We start from the raw sequence: 11,921 nt of genomic DNA on the forward strand, positions 1-11,921 counted from the left end.
ACATTTATTTATCCAAAGAGGACCTATAGGTTGTCCCATTTTTTTGCTATATTGTTTATAAACACCATAATATAATTTCTTGCTGTTATTTATGTACCCAAGGGGAACACTGCTCAAGTTGTGGTCTGCAAACTAGCTGCTGATCCACAAATGAAGAACCAAGCAGTGTGCCACAGTCTAGGGCCACATACCTGGGAGTGAAACTGCTATGTTATTTGTGAAAAATTGTTTTTAAGCCTTTTGCTCATTTTCCTACATGTTTTTTGCTTTTTCTTATTGACCTATAAGAGCTCTTCATGAATTTGGGATAGCAAATCTCTCTCATTTTGAGTTTTATTTATTTTGCTATAGTATACATGTTCAACATACTAGGATATCCCACCCTACTCTTGGTCATGCCAAATATAACATGTCAACCATGCTGAACCTAGATGATGAACTAAGGAGAGACTATACTTATTTAGGAGCACTTTATAAACTGGGCACCACAGTATCTTTGCAGTAAAAAACAAAAAATAGGGAATTCCCTGGCGGTCCAGTGGTCAGGACTCCATGCCTCCACTGCAGGGGGCCAGGGTTCAATTCCTGGTTGGGGAACAAATATCCCACAAGCCACCCCCCGCCAAAAGAAAGAAACAGATCAGAAATAATCTGAAGTCATATATTCAACATAAACCTAATATTAAGTTCAGTCTGTATGAGCACATGAAGTATAGCAGGGAGCTGGATCTTAAGAACATGCTGGGCAACTAAAGAATTCAACTAGAATATAAAACTGAAAAGCCCCTACAGTCAAGAACAGTTTATCAGACAAACCTAAGGAGAAAGAAGAGAATGTGTAATTCTTATGATTCTTATTAATAGATATTTTAAGATTAATATGGCTAATACCACTAGAGTGATGCTGTCCAACAGAACTTTCTATGATGATTGAAACGTTCTTTGTCACTGTCCAAAACAATAGCCATTAGCCACATATAATTCCCAAGCACTCAAAATGTGCCCAAGCAATTGAACAGCTGAATTTTTTTTTTCTTTCTTTCTTTTTTTTTTTTTTTGCTGTACGCGGGCCTCTCACTGCTGTGGCCTCTCCCGTCGCGGAGCACAGGCTCTGGACACACAGGCTCCGCGGCCATGGCTCGCGGGCCCAGCCGCTCCGCGGCATGTGGGATCTTCCCAGACCGGGGCACGAACCCGTGTCCCCTGCATCGGCAGGCGGACTCTCAACCACTGCGCCACCAGGGAAGCCCTGAATTTTTAATTTTATTTGATTGGAATTCTTTAAATTTATATAGCTACCTGGCTAGTGGCTACTGTACTGAACAGAGCAGTTCTAGAGAATGCTGTTTTCATAAAAAAATTTTAAACTTCTAAGGATCAAGTCCACACACATCACAGATAAAAAAAAAACAAGAACAAAAACCATGGTACCCCCAAATAATTTTGCTCAAGGTAACAAAGATCAATTCACAAGTTTACAAAACTAGACAGTAAAGGAAAGAAAGGTCAAAACTCCACACCAAGTAAATCCTAGAGAAATGAAATGTGTGCTTACATAAGATAATGAAGAAAGGTGGAAAAGTTTAGAGCAGAGCGTTCCAAAAGGGTTTTATCATCTTGGCTCCTGCTGCAACTCACTCAGTTATAGGCATTTAAGACCTCATGGTGGCTGGGTATGGTTTGGGCAGGCTGAACTTCATCAGCCTAATCCTTGCAACTCAGTACACTGCACAAATATTTTCTACTTATGCCATAATGTTCTTCACATTATTCCCTGGATTAGAAAAAAGATGGCCAAATCTTTGTTTCGGTTAGGTTGTGACAAACTGCTTCAGTGTGCATGGATGGCCCTGGAATGGAGGTGAAGGACAAAAGCATCTGTGTCTTCTAGGCCTTACCAGCACGACAGCATTGCACTTGCAATGGCCTCCTTAGGGTGGTCTGAACAATGGCCAGCCTAAAACTGCAGCCTACCATTTACCTAGATTTTATAGTTTATGACGTACAGTTTGCACAATATCTTATTTACTCCTAATCAGAAGAATTAAGTGTCTCTAAATGCTTTTTTGAGGGCAGAGGAGAAAAACCCCAAACTCAAAAACTCTAAAATTAAGACCAAAGGGAGTGTAATGGAATACACAGATTGGTAGTGACTATTAACTTTCTCAGCTATCTTCTGTAATAAATGCAAGAACAATTTTATTCCCTTTAAAAATGGTCTACACTGCTTTCTAATCTATTTGGCCCCCCCAGAAAAGTCTAAATTTGCCTGAAGAAAGAATACCATGTCCCCCAAACCGTTTTATCCATTAACATCCTATTATTCCCATTGGGATTATATAGAATGCTTTCTTGCTACTTTACACAAGCAATGAGGCACCACTGAATACTACTTTTTGCATGCCAAGGGGATACACATACTTTAAAAACTGGTCCCTAAATCAGTGTGTTTTCAATGATAGTTTTATTCGTCTTCGTGGTCAAAGAGCACCAACAACCATTAATAAAAGTTCTGTGAATTTGCTTACATCACAGAATCTTTAAATCACCAAATATTGGTAATTTAAATATTTAAAATTTTAGGCAAAACTTGTCCATTTAGACAAATCAATTAATTGAATCTCTTTTCTATTCTTAGAAACAAAACATTAAAAGGTATATGTTAATAATTAACTCAATCTGACTAGATTAACTCAATCATCACTAGATCTGCTAATAAAAGAAGCTGGTTAGAAGAGAATTTAGTTTTCTGAAACAGCCTTTAAAATTTTTCCATTAGGCTGATCTATTAATTATAATTGGAGCTGTAGCTAAAATAACTTGATAATATAGCCCACTGAAAAAACTACTGCAGCATAGAGGCTAAGAAATTTAAAACATACACAAAAACTTTTCCACAATTAGAGCCCTTCAGTAATCTGAGATATTATTAAGCTTAAGCATTTGTTATGATATCTTTACAGTGCTCACACATTACACCACACACATATACAAAAGAAAAAATTTTACTATGCAAGCAGCTTATAAAGTTTCCATATACTTAATGAAATGAACTATCTAAAAATTCAGATGGTTACCTGATTTGAAAACCTAACTCAGAAGCCAAATCCTAGAGCTTAGACCACCTAAACAGAAATCCTACTGGAGTGCTGGAAGCATAACATGGGTCATGGAATTATACGTTTGGCAGTGCTATGTGCTAAGTGTTTTCCATGAAGGCCAGTGTGTTAGATCCTTTGACTTCTAATTTTCCAAACAGTATTGTTCCTCCACAGGAAATATCAGGATTTCAATGTCTAGTATTGCAAACAGCTATTGATACCTAAGGAAATTTCTGGAATGTACAATTTCTCTTGCCACCTTTACTAATTCTAGTCAAGAAACCTTTGGGGCAAGATATCTTTCTGGATTCAAAATTTCTCAGATTTTAGAATGGCAATTTAGTACATATACGTTTAATATATTATTTAACGCTCTCCAGGAGGCAGCAGAATTAGGAATATTAGCACTAAATGGGATAAGTCAAAATAAAAATAGCCTCAAATTAGCTCAGATTCAGGTCAACTTTTTGTTCCCAAATCAGGTTAGGTCACATCAAGGAAGCTATATAATTTTTTTTAACTTTAGGATTTTGGAATTACATGAATAAGGGATTGTGGCTGTAGCTTTATAGCAAAGCACCAAGAACTAAAGTTTCACTTAACATAATATACACTGTACCTGGGCATAATAAATAAGTCAGTCACTTTGGCTGCCGGAACCTTCAGAATGAAGTGTTAGCATTTTCTATCTGTGCCTATATACACTACACCTCCACAAACAAAAAAAGAGGGGGAAATTATAGACTTTCTGAGTTCTACAATATTAATCATCTTAAAGACTTTTCTCTGAGTTGGCAGAATCATTTATAAATGTATGAGCTCACTAATATGTTTCTCAAGTCTAAGAGGAAACACCAGTAGAAATATAAAATATAATGCAAAGTCAGGTTTCCATTAAACGGACTTGGGGCTTCCCTGGTGGCGCAGTGGTTGAGAGTCCGCCTGCCAATGCAGGGGACACGGGTTCGTGCCCCGGTGGTCCGGGAAGATCCCAAATGCCGTGGAGCGGCTGGGCCCGTGAGCCATGGCCGCTGAGCCTGCGCGTCCGGAGCCTGTGCTCCGCAACAGGAGAGGCCACAACAGTGAGAGGCCCGCGTGCCGGAAAAAAAAAAAAAAGAGACTTGAAATAAAAATCTTACCCTTTAATATGGTCTTGCTTAAAACATGAAGCTTGTTATGAAACTTCCAACTTTGAATCTATTCCCCTCTCAACTATGGAGTCAACTACACCCCACCCAGAAAAGTTTTCTATCTCTAAGCCAACTTGGGAGAAAACATCAGATATGCTGGAAGGAGAATAGATGACTAACAAAAATTAAAGAGGTAACTGGCTTGGCACTGAACTGGTGGCAACTGTACTTCTCTTTAATATGCATACAAGCCACTTGGTTAAAATGCAGATTTCTGATTCAGGTTTGGGTGGAGCTGAGAGTCTTGCAGTTCTATTCTAGGTTATGCTAATGCTACTGTTCCAAAGACCACACACATTGCATTAACAAAGGGTGATTAAAACCCTCAAAAAAAGAGAAATCATTGTATCAATTCACAATTAAAGGAACTGTTCTAGTTCAACTTCATTTTACAGCTGTGATTTAAAAAATAAGCAATTTGCTCAAATTCACACAGCTAGGAGAAAGCCAGTACGGGAAACCCTCCAGTCTGGGTTCCAAGTCAGTAGAACTTTCAAGAATTTGTATTATTTAAACTGTTTCCCCCCTTTCTCTTTAGACTTAAAAAAAGAAGTCTAAAATTGTAATTTGAGGTTAACGGTAAAATGTGTTGAAAAGGTCTGCTTTAACATCCGCTATCCAATTAGACCTCTTTCCTGAAATTTTCTAATGTTACTCCAGGTCTCTAGCCCACTTAAAGACATTCAAACCTCAACACCAAAACCCAAATTTCAATTGCAAGAAATCTACAAATAATAAAAAAATTTAAATGAACCACACAAATCTAGCAGCACAAGTTCGAACAACAGTTTACTGTGGAACTGCATATTGCACACAGGTTTAAATTCAAAGTTAAATTCATACACAGAAAATCAAGTATAGTCAAAAACTATCCCTGAAAATCTCTTGGGAAGGCAGCTGGTTGAGAGATAAACGTGTATCATCTCTCAGTAATACCTCTAAAAACAAGCAGTTTTTCTACCAGGTGAGTGTTATACAAAGTCATTTTGTGAAAAAGAACATAAACTCTTAGAAATTACATTGTATTTGGCAAGATGCTCGTAACTAGAAAAACAAGAACTAAGATTCACCTCTTATATCCCATGCTCTGTGGCAGAGGTTTGAGTGGAATGGAGAGCAGAATATTTTGCCTGAATACTTGAATTCAAGTATTGAATACTTGAATTTTTTACTTGAATACTCCAAATACTTGAATCTAACAAGTTAAATGGTTGAACGGCGTGCTAAACTACTACCCATACCTCATTAAAACACAAACAAAAAACCACCTCTCCAACTTATATTAAAATCTGGAATAGTAAGATTTCCTAAAACTTACCCTGCAGTATGTACTTAAGATACAGTAACAAATAAGGATCCAGCCACTAGTAAACAATGCATACAACTGAATCAACTTTAAGGGTAAGTGGGAGAGTTCCCTGGTGGCCTAATGGTTATGATTTCAGGCTCTCTCACTGCCATGGCCTGGGTTCAAGCCCTGGTGGGGGAGCTAAGATTCCTCAAGCCACGCAGTTCGGCCAAAATAAAAGGTGGGGGGCTGGGTGGGGCGTAAGTGGTAAATACAATTTCAAGTTTTGAAAAAGACTGAGCAACAAGAACTCTCCTTTACTTCTATTTTGCAAGACCCTCCCTCACCCTCTGCAGATGTGAAAATACTTACATGGACAAGTTAGGAGATGGAACCCCCCTATCATCAGCTAGGTTCCCAAGGTGGCTCAGCGTTGAAGTCGAACTGCTCTCTATACAGCACTTCTCCTAGGCCCTCTGGGTAGTTGTATACTTGGTCAGAAAGTTCGCCCTAAAGAAGAAAATAAAAGTATATAAGTCCAGTGGTAAACAATGTTAGGTGGCGCTTCAAGAAGGTTAAATTGATGTAAAGATTAAGTGCGGGAAGAAGTTTTAGTTTGAAGTGTTTCATTAAAGCACATTACACAAAACGATGTTTTCAAAGGGTTTATCACAGTACCAAGTACTTTTTTATGTAGTGAGCATTTCCAAGCTGCTTGAGTACAGAACTGACAGAATTTGAGGTCATGGTCATCTTACCAAGTTACTCTACCTACTCAGTTTCCAGCCTTCACCGAATTTCATTTTTGCTTTTATTTGTCCTCCAAAACTCAAACTTCTAAGTGGCCTATAATTTTAAGATGTCCAAGTGCCCTCACTAACCCGGTGTGTGTGCAAGATTTTATATGTATATCTAATAGTCTGAAACTACCCACAAGCCTTCTTCTACTCTCCAAATTCTAAGTTCTTCTTTGCTTAAGTGTAAAATCCTACTACATATCAAAAAGAAAAACATTTTGTGACTTAGCTAATACACTAAGTACGCACATGAAATAACTTTTGAGACCTGCCTTACATATCCGACAAGTAACCTCTTACGGTTTACCTCCTCCTCATTCCCAACCTAAGTCACTCTACTATCACTAGGAACAACATATGAATGTGAATGTGCCTGGCATGCTACAAAATGCTAAATAAGTTTTAGAAATGGTTTTTACCTATTATGATTTGACAGGACAGACTTATCACCCCTAACCTAAACAGCTACATCTATACTTCTATTTGTAATTCAGTGATTGCTACCTTAAAGTAATACAACCTGACAGTATCTGCTAGAAGATGGGTGGTAAGAAGGGAACCAGAAAAATAATGAAATTTAGGAATTAGAAGAATCTGAGATTTCAGAAGCACTCTAGACACATCTTAAGCATATCTCATCTCAACCAGGATAGAGGCACCCTTAGGGGAGGTAAAATGTTCTTTCAATCTACTAGGGGTATCCTGCTCACATGCTCAATGACACTTATGGACAATGAGGCAAAAACCTATACTAATATGCAGCAGTGACTATATCATCATGTTAGATTCCATCTAAGTACTCCAAAACAAAGGTTCCAATTCTTCCCAAACCAAGGTAATTTTAAAAGTAAATTAAAAGCCGACTCACACTAGAGACAGAGTTTATTCTTAACTGTTCTAAGGAATAGGATAATTATCCTGGCTGAAACATTTTCATCCACCGCCCCCCACCCCGACCCGCTATAGATCAATAGCTATTTTGCTGCTTAATGCAACCCAGGAGCAGTACTGTGAAATGTTGAGAAGATTACACTTCAGACATTCAAGAATGTTCTTCAGAAGGATCTCTAAAATATTTCCACCTAATGAAAAAGATACTAGTAGGAAATGGAGACTCTAAACTTTGAAAGGCACCCTTTAATATAAATAAAAGGGGTACAGCGTCATTTACATACAGGATGAACTGAATGTTCATCTGTACAGTCAAGATAAACCATAAGAGGAGGTTAAATAAAAATATGGAGCATTTCCCTGGTGGCTCAGTGGTTGGGAGTCCGCCTGCCAGCACAGGGGACGTCAGTTCGGTCCGGGAAGATCCCACCTGCCGAAGAACTAGGCCCGTGCGCCGTAACTACTGAGCCTGTGCTCTAGAGCCCGCGAGCCACAACTACTGAGCCCGCCTGCCACAACTACTGAAGCCTGCACGCCTAGAGCCCGTGCTCCACAAGAAGAGAAGCCACCGCAATGAGAAGCCCGCGCACAGCGACGATGACTCAACACAGCCATAAATAAATAAGTAAATAAATAAATAAATAAATAAGAAAATAAAAATATGGAAAAATAGAAGGTATAGGGAAAGATAAATTTTTCTCATTTAGAATTGTGTTTCTATCAGTTGGATCATGTACAACACTGCAATCAAATTCCTTAACTGTTTGAAGAGAATGTCCCTTGCTACACTATCTTGGCAGACAGCACAGGGAAAACTAGAGTTAACCGAGTCAGCAGCTGGCCAATAAATCACCAAAAACCTCCCATCACTTTGACAGTAACTACCCAGAAACTTAGTATCCCCCAAACTATCAGTATTTCTCTGAACAACTTACCTTGCTTTTACCAATGACTTTTCAAGTTGTTCTGGGTATTCTTTCCAAAAACCCCAAACCCTGGTCCAATCATGAGAAAAATATCAAACAAACCCAAATTGGGGACACTTCACTGGATATCTGGCCAGTACTTCTCTAGACTGTCAAAGACATGAGAAACTGTCACAAATCAGAGATGACTGGGGAAGACATGACAACTAAATGTAGTGTGGTATCTTGGATTGGCCCCTGGACAGAAAGCACATTAAAAACTGGTGAAATCCAAAGAAAGTGTGGAGTTTAGGTGGTAGTAATGTATCAAAGTCAGTTTCTTAATTTTGACAAATGTACTATGGACACCTCTTACTAATAAGGTAAACTAGGTGAGAAGTACAAAGCAACTCCATGTTATCTTTGTAACTTTTCCATAGATCCAAAATTATTCCAAAATAAAGTTGTTTAAAAAAAAAATCAAGCAAGGTATTCATATAATGGACTACTACTCGGCAGTTAAAAGTAACAATTTACTGATGAATGGATGAATATCAAAAACATTCTGAGTTAAAGAAGCCTTTTACAAAATACAATGCATACAGTATATATGCCTATGAAAGTTCTAGAATAGGCTTCCATAATAACTAATCTATATGGTTAGTAAAAAGTCAGAACAGTGGTTGCCTCTGTGGGTAGTGAGGGATGGAGTTTGAAGGGGCAAAAGAGAATTTTCTGGGTTTGATGGCGATGTTCTCATCTTTGTTAAAGGTTTGGATTACACAGCTGTATTTCTGTCAAAACTCATCAAACGGTATACTTAAGATTTGTGCATTCTGCTGTTTTGTGAATTTTACCCTATTAACTCTACTTAATGATATGTGCATACTGAAGTTGGAGGGGTGAAGTGTTCTGATGTCTCCAACTTACTTTGAAATACATAGAAAAATAAAACTGATGAATGCACAGTGGAATGGCAAATAAAGGAAAACGTTTAAGTGTTTACTGAACGTAGGTGAGGGTACAATTCTTTCACTCCCTCTGTATGTTTGACAATTTATAAGTTAAACCTGGGTGGCAGGAGGGACGGCACTGATTATTACTTGATTCCGGGACCTACCATATCACCTATAATCATCAAGAGCCTATCTTTGCTTCTAACTCTTCTGGGCTTATTTGCCTTCAAAACCAGCATCTGTACTCTCCTATGGTTGCAAAATAAATCAAAGGATTGTTAGAGCCTTGCCCTATAATCATTAGCTGTATTTCTGCCAGGCTCGTCCACATCAACCTTTCCTTGATCACACATCAATTCTCTCCCTTAAGTGTCCTCCGGTTCCCACCCAAGCAGGGGGTTCAACGGTGGAAACGCGACGGGACACAAAACATCTTAAAGTATCCACGAGGCAACCACAAAAGCCAGTTAAATCTGCTGAAACATCATGGGGCCGTAAACTGTGTTCCCGACCGTTTCAGGTCGCCGAACCAGCAGCTTAGCCTAAGAAACACACGTTCAGGATATACACTGGGGAAGGGTTAAAACAGCACCATTAACTGCCAAAACAGTGCTTGATAAGCCACCCAAGCCTACCGCTCTCTCTGCCCTGGAATCGTGGCGCGGCCGGGAAAACGAAGCCATGGTGACTAATCCTCGGGCTCCAGGAGGTGGCTGGGGTGAGTGAAGGCGACTCGGCCCAATCAGGAGCGCCGCAGGGGGCGGAGCAGCAGCCCCGAGGCTTCCAGAAGGGGCCAAAGGCCTCTCGCTCGCTACCTGACACCGGGGCTTCCCCGCCGCCTGGCCCCTTGCGGCGTCAACTTTCCTCCAGCAGAGGGGGGCCGCACTCCCCGCACCCTCGAGCACCCGTCCTCCTCCGGCAGCTGTCACAGGAGGCCGGCGCCGGGCCCGCCCCGCTCCATTCATAACCTAAGGCCGCGGCGGTTGCAACCGGTCGCGCTCCCGCCAGGCTCCCGGAGGCGAAGGCGCGGCGCCGCTCAGGGTCTGGCGGCGGGACCAAGGCCCCTCAGGGTTGCAGCCAGTCCCCCTCCCCGGAAACAGCAATGCACCACGGGAGCGGGGTGGGGGCCGCACGCCGCCCGGAGGCGCCGCCGACCCCCGGCGGCGAGACCCCCGCGCGCGCCCCCCACACACACGCCCCCTCGCCCCAAAAGCAGCTGCTCGGGCTCGGCCCGGCGGCCAGCGGCCTCCCGCCGCCCCAGCCCGCCGCGCCGCCGCCACCGCGGAAGCACCGGCAGCCACCACACACGCCGCCATCCGCCATGTTCGAGGCGGCCGGCCGCGGGGCGCTGCGGGGACGCCGGCCGGGCGGCAGGGCCCAGCCCCAGGCACCCGGCAGCACCCCGAGGCCGGCCCCGCGCCCCGGCCCCGGCCGCGCCCCTCGGGTCGGTACTCACGTGAGATAACGGCCCAAAGAGTCGGGTAAAGCGTCTTCTCTTTTTAGGCGGAATTTTTAAAGAGGGATGTGGTTACCTTGAGCAGAAATACCCAAGGCGGCCTGGGCCATAGGCTGCGGGGACGACGTGGGGGGAAAAGCGCGGCACCGACACCAGCTGTGCAGCAGTGGCGGCGGCGGCCGAAGGAGAGAAATAGAACAACAGCGCGGGCAGAAGAAGAAAGGCGAGGGCTGGGTGCGGAGAGGATTCAGCCTCGTCACACCGCAGAGCAGAGAGCGAGAAAGGATGAGAAGAGGCAGAGAAGGCGAAAAAACGAAACACTGCAACCGAGCGAAGAGCCAGAGAGTGTGAGAAGGCGGCGCCAGAGACGCCATTATTTATAGAAAGGGGGCGGGGTCTAGTGATGTCACGGCGGCCGGGTCGCCGCGGGAGCCGGGCGGAGCGGGGCTGCGGCCCGGAGAGAAGGGAGGGGGCGGAAGAGAAATGGGTACGGCGCGGAGGGAGAGAAAGGGGGTGGGGCCGGGCAACCCCGCGATGCAGGTGCCGGTCGTCCGGTATCTTCCCGCCCTCGGCAGCTTCCGCGCCCGTGGAAGACCGCCGCGCGGACGTGGGCGGGCGGGGGATAAGGGAGGTGGCTCCGGCAGAACGCTGCATCGCCCGCGCCCCCGCCGCCTGGGCGCCTGCGCTCACGCCCGAGGCGGGCCCGGGCGCTTTAGGAACTGCGCCGAGCGCAGTCCGGGGCCATGGGCTGCGCGACGCGAGCACTGCCTGGAGAGGGTGAAAGGGAGGTCCGTGCCAGCCACCCCGGAGACTCCCCCCCTCGAGAGCCTCCGCTTTGGAGGGCTCTGTAGGCTGCGCCTGGGGACTGCCCTCCCAGGGTGAAGCTCCAGTCCCCGCGGGATGCAGCGCTCCTTTTAGGAAGCGAGTTCCTAATGGCCAGGACGGCTCGGCCCAGTGTTCGGGTGGTTGCAGAGGCTCGTGACCGCGTGGAAATGTCCCCGTGCTCGCACGTTGCAGTGTGGTGCAGTAGGATTTTTTTTTTTAATTAGTGGCATTTATGTCTTCCTTTTTAAAAGAGTTGGTGCAGTCAGACCCAGTCCTTATTAACGAAGGACCAGTGTCGGAGAGGGCATTACCGACGTTACAAGGGCGCATTACTTTAACCCCCTACGTCTCGTTGCGCGGTCATTTGAATTTTACTACTCCATAACAAACTTATTTTTACTGGCGAACCTAGGACGACCTGCATGGCTTTTAATTCTCATCTTTTAAAAATGTCTTCGCGCTACTCATCAGAAACCCTGAGTCCTCCCGTGCTATTGCCTTGCAACTCAGAC

General features: G+C 43.7%; 1 protein-coding gene across 3 annotated transcripts in view; it reads right to left on the reverse strand.

Annotated features, from left to right (window-relative positions):
• Positions 1 to 10,920, reverse strand: part of AZIN1 (antizyme inhibitor 1) — a 32,346-nt gene extending 21,426 nt beyond the window's left edge. For all 3 annotated transcript variants that reach the window (XM_060115845.1, XM_060115843.1, XM_060115842.1), the window contains exons 1-2: positions 10,585 to 10,920; positions 5,952 to 6,089 (exon numbers count right to left, since the gene is read on the reverse strand). The gene's annotated coding sequence lies outside the window, so the exon portion shown is untranslated. The remainder of the gene's footprint in view (positions 1 to 5,951; positions 6,090 to 10,584) is intronic.
• Positions 10,921 to 11,921: the final 1,001 nt, after the last annotated feature.

Source organism: Mesoplodon densirostris, chromosome 13 (assembly GCF_025265405.1).
Source record: "Mesoplodon densirostris isolate mMesDen1 chromosome 13, mMesDen1 primary haplotype, whole genome shotgun sequence".
Classification (NCBI taxonomy): domain Eukaryota; kingdom Metazoa; phylum Chordata; class Mammalia; order Artiodactyla; family Ziphiidae; genus Mesoplodon; species Mesoplodon densirostris.